The sequence below is a fragment of the Scyliorhinus canicula genome, chromosome 21 (assembly GCF_902713615.1).
Source record: "Scyliorhinus canicula chromosome 21, sScyCan1.1, whole genome shotgun sequence".
Classification (NCBI taxonomy): domain Eukaryota; kingdom Metazoa; phylum Chordata; class Chondrichthyes; order Carcharhiniformes; family Scyliorhinidae; genus Scyliorhinus; species Scyliorhinus canicula.
Window position 1 is genome coordinate 5702326 of NC_052166.1, and position 4913 is coordinate 5707238.

A 4913-nucleotide genomic window follows, 5' to 3' on the forward strand; every position below is an offset into this window, starting at 1 on the left:
GCACATTTTGGACTGTGGGAGGAAACCGGAGCACCCGGAAGAAATCCACGCACACACGGGGAGAACGTGCAGACTCCGCACAGACAGTGACCCAGCGGGGAATCGAACCTGGGACCCTAGAGCTGTGAAGCGATTGTGCTATCCACAATACTACCGTGCTGCCCAGTGCGGCGCCCCCTCAGCACCGACCCTCCGACCATGTGGCGCTCCCTCAACACTGACCCTCCGACCATGTGGCGCTCCCTCAGCACTGACCCTCCGACAGTGCGGCGCTCCCTCAGCACTGACCCTCCGACAGTGCAGCACTCCCTCAGCACTGACCCTCCGACAGTGCGGCGCTCCCTCAGCACTGACCCTCTAACAGTGCGGCACTCCCTCAGCACTGACCCTCCGACAGGGCGGCATTCCCTCAGCACTGACCCTCTGACAGTGCGGCACTCCCTCAGCACTGACCCTCCGATAGTGTGGTGTTCTCTCAGCACTGACCCTCCGACAGTGCGGCACTCCCTCATAACTGTCCCTCCGACAGTGCGGCACTCCCTCAGCACTGACCCTCCAACAGTGCGGTACTCCCTCAGCACTGACCCTCCGACAGTGCGGCGCTCCCTCAGCACTGACCCTCTGACAGTGCGGTGCTCCCTCAGCACTGACCCTCTAACCATGCGGCGCTCCCTCAGGACTAACCCTCTGACAGTGCGGCGCTCCCTCAGCACTGACCCTCCGACAGTGCGGCACTCCCTCAGCACTGACCCTCCGACAGGGCGGCATTCCCTCAGCACTGACCCTCCGACAGTGCGGCACTCCCTCAGCACTGATTCTCTGACAGTGTGGCGCTCCCTCAGCACTGACCCTCTGACAGTGCGGCGCTCCCTCAGCACTGACCCTCCGACAGGGCGGCATTCCCTCAGCACTGACCCTCCGACAGTGCGGCGCTCCCTCAGCACTGACCCTCTGACAGTGCGGCGCTCCCTCATAACTGTCCCTCCGACAGTGCGGCACTCCCTCAGCACTGACCCTCCAACAGTGCGGCACTCCCTCAGCACTGACCCTCCGACAGTGCGGCGCTCCCTCAGCACTGACCCTCTGACAGTGCGGTGCTCCCTCAGCACTGACCCTCTAACCATGCGGCGCTCCCTCAGGACTAACCCTCTGACAGTGCGGCGCTCCCTCAGCACTGACCCTCTAACCATGAGGCGCTCCCTCAGCACTGACTCTGCGACAGTGCGGCCCTCCCACAGCACTGACCCTCTGTTGGAACTAACAATTCTACGGACACGTGCTTGTAGGATTAGAATAGCGGTTTTAATATACTTACAACAGAGCCCCCCTGTTAGCCGTTGAACTTTCGGTGAACTGGCCGGCTGACCCTGTGGCACTGATCTTTATACAGCACCTCCCGGGGGAGGAGTCCTGGGCGGAGCCAAGGGAGAAGCCCCGTACAACTCTCAAGCATTCCCAGAGCTACTCCCCCTGGAGGTCAGATAGTGCTACTGCACTTACAATATAGACACATGTATATACAGATTATAATCCGGTGTGAATCACATTCACCACATTCACCCCCTGTGAAAGAAATCGAGTCCAGCGGGGGTGGTGGCTCACAGAGTTGGTCTGTCCGGTGGACGAATTGTTCGTTTCGATCTGCGGAGCACCGGGGTTGCAGCCTCTTGCGGTGGCTGGGTGGGTGTTGAGAGCTGGGGTACGATGGCAGACTCCGGGGCGGGTCTCGTCCGAACATTTATACACCTCTGGCTCGACCGGAGACTGGGGGCGCTGGGGGCGGGCTGGTTCTGGTGCGTGGAACCGGTGGGGTGAGCTTGCGGAATCGGGGGCGCGAGGGGGCGGCAGCATAGGGAACGGGGTAAGGGGTTCCTCGGTGGGGGGGTGGGGGGGGGTGGGGGGGGCTGGTGCCCGGTCCCGAAGGGATACTGTGTCCTGGCGACCGTCCGGGAATTCCACGAATGCGTACTGGGGGTTGGAATGGAGGAGGCGCACCTTTTCAACAAGGGGGTCGGTTTTGTGCCCCCTGACGTGCTTACTCAGGAGGACCGGGCCTGGTGTCCTCAGCCACGCCGGAAGTGAGACCCCCGTGGTAGTGCCCCTAGGAAAAATGTCGCTCGTGAGGGGTTTGATTTGTAGCTGTACAGAGGAGGGATCTGATAGCGTGGAGCGCGTCTGGGAGGACATCTTGCTATTGGGAGACTTGGAGTTTTCTAGACCGGAGGGTCAGTAGGATGGTCTTCCAGGCCGTCGCGTTCTCCCTCTCCACCTGCCCGTTCCCCCTGGGGTTGTAGCTGGTAGTCCTGCTCGAGGCGATGCCCTTGTCGAGCAGGTACTGACGCAGCTCGTCGCTCATAAAGGACGAACCCCGGTCGCTGTGCACGTAGCTGGGGAAACCGAACAGGGTGGAGACATTATGCAGGGCCCTATGGGAATCGGGAGAACTCGTCGATGATGTTGAGGAAATAGATGTTAGGGGCCTCACGGTAGCATGGTAGCATGCCATCAATGCTTCACAGCTCCAGGGTCCCAGGTTCGATTCCCGGCTGGGTCACTGTCTGTGTGGAGTCTGCACGTCCTCCCCGTGTGTGTGTGGGTTTCCGCCGGGTGCTCCGGTTTCCTCCCACAGTCCAAAGATGTGCAGGTTAGGTGGATTGGCCATGCTAAATTGCCCGTAGTGTAAGGTTAATGGGGGGATTGTTGGGTTACGGGTTACGTGGGTTTAAGTGGGGTGATCATTGCTCGGCACAACATCGAGGGCTGAAGGGCCTGTTCTGTGCTGTACTGTTCTATGTTCTATATGTTCTTGTTAGTGGAGGGGAGTGGCCCTTTGAAATCGATCGCAAGGCGTTCAAAGGCCTAGAAGCCTTGACCAGGTGGGCCCTGTCTGGTCTATGGAAGTGCGGTTTGCACTCCGCACAGATCGGGCAGTCCCTGGTGACGGCTTTTACCTCCTCATTGGAGAAAGGCAGATTTCGGGCTCTGGTGTAGTGGGCGAGCCGGGTGACCCCCGGGTGGCATAGGTCCACGTGGATGGATTTCAGACGGCTGATCTGCGTGCTGGCGCATGTCCCGCGGGATAGGGCATCCGAGGGCTCGTTGAGCTTCCCCGGTCGATATTTAATATCGTAACTATAGGTGGAGAGTTCGATCCTCCACCGAAGGGTTTTATCATTTTTTATTTTGCCCCTTTGCGAGTTGTCAAACATAAAGGCAACCGATCTTTGGTCGGTGATGAGGGTGAACCTCCTACCTGCGAGGTAGTGCCTCCAGTGATGAACAGCCTCCACGATGGCTTGTGCTTCCTTCTCGACTGAGGAGTGTCGGAGCTCTGAAGCGGATAGGGTACGGGAGAAAAATGCAACGGGCCTCCCTGCCTGATTTAAAGTGGCTGCTAGAGCTACCTCTGAGGCGTCGCTCTCAACCTGAAAGGGAGTGGATTCATCCACCGCCCACATGGCCGCTTTGGCGATGTCCTCCTTGATGTAGCTGAAGGCCTGGCGTGCCTCAGCAGACAGGGGAAATCGTGTGGCCTTAAATAGTGGGCGGGCTTTGTCCGCATATTGAGGGACCCACTGGGCGTAGTATGAAAAGAACCCCAAGCACCGTTTGAGGGCCTTGGGGCAATGAGGGAGGGGGAGTTCTAAGAGCATGCGGTCCAGGTCTGGGCCCAGGACTCCGTTCTCCACGACGTAGCCGAGGATGGCCAGTCGGGTTGTGCGGAAAACGCATTTCTCCTGGTTATAAGTGAGATTTAATTTCTGTGCCGTTTGGAGAAAACGGTGGAGGTTGGCGTTGTGGTCCTGCTGGTCATAGCCGCAGATGGTAACATTGTCCAAGTATGGAAACGTGGCCCGCAGCCCGTACTGGTTCACCATTCGGTCCATTGCTCGTTGGAACACCGAAACCCCGTTAGTGACGCCGAAGGGAACCCGGAGGAAATGGAAGTGGCGGCCATCGGCCTCGAACGCCGTGTAGTGGCGGTCCTCCGGGCGGATTGGGAGCTGGTGGTATGCAGACTTCAGATCCACTGTGGAAAATAGCCGATATTGGGCGATCTGATTAACCATGTCTGCAATTCTGAGGAGGGGATACGCGTCTAGGAGCGTAAAGCGATTTATGGTCTGGCTATAGTCGACAACCATGCGAAATATTTCCCCGGTCTTGACGACCACCACCTGAGCTCTCTAGGGACTATTACTGGCCTCTATGATCCCCTCACTGAGCAGCCGTCGGACCTTCGATTGGATAAAAACCCTATCCTGTAGGCTGTATCGCCTGCTGTGAGTAGCTACTGGCTTGCAATCTGGAGTGAGATTGGCGAAGAGCGGAGGGGGGGAGATGCGTAGCGTGGCTAGGCTGCAGATAGTGAGTGGGGGCAGGGGCCCGCCGAAGCTGAGGGTGAGGCTCTTGAGGTTGCACTGGAAATCCAGGCCTAATAAGAGTGGCGCGCAGAGGTCGGGCAGGACGTAAAGCTTAAATTTAGAATAACTAAAGATGGCGGCCCCCATGAGTCGCACGTGGCCGGCCGCATGGTGGGGGTTTGCCAAGATGGCGGCCCCCATGGATCGCACGTGGCGGGAGGGGGCAGAGTCGGGGCGTAGGCCGCAGCGTTTCGGGCCCCGCGGGCCCGCTGGTGTTGGGAGTGATTTGTTCTCTCTGCAGGGGAGTTGAACTTGGGGCCCTTTTCGCGAGGCACACTCTGGCATAGTGGCATAGGTCGCGGATCGGCTGGGCAGTGCTGCCGCGGGTGCTGGCTTTGGCCACAGAAATGGCAGGCTGGGGCAGCTGAGTAGTTGGCTGGGGCAACAGAGTAACTGGCTTTGGCCACAGAAATGGCAGGCTGGGGCAGCAGAGTAGCTGGCTGGGGCAGCAGAGTAACTGGCTGGGGCAGCAGAGTAGCTGGCTGGGGC

The 4913-nt window shown here is 59.1% G+C and overlaps 1 protein-coding gene across 1 annotated transcript in view; it reads right to left on the minus strand.

Moving 5' to 3' along the window:
* The window catches only part of flna (filamin A, alpha (actin binding protein 280)), a 63748-nt gene that overhangs the window by 10338 nt on the left and 48497 nt on the right, over nucleotides 1-4913 (minus strand). The window lies entirely within an intron of this gene.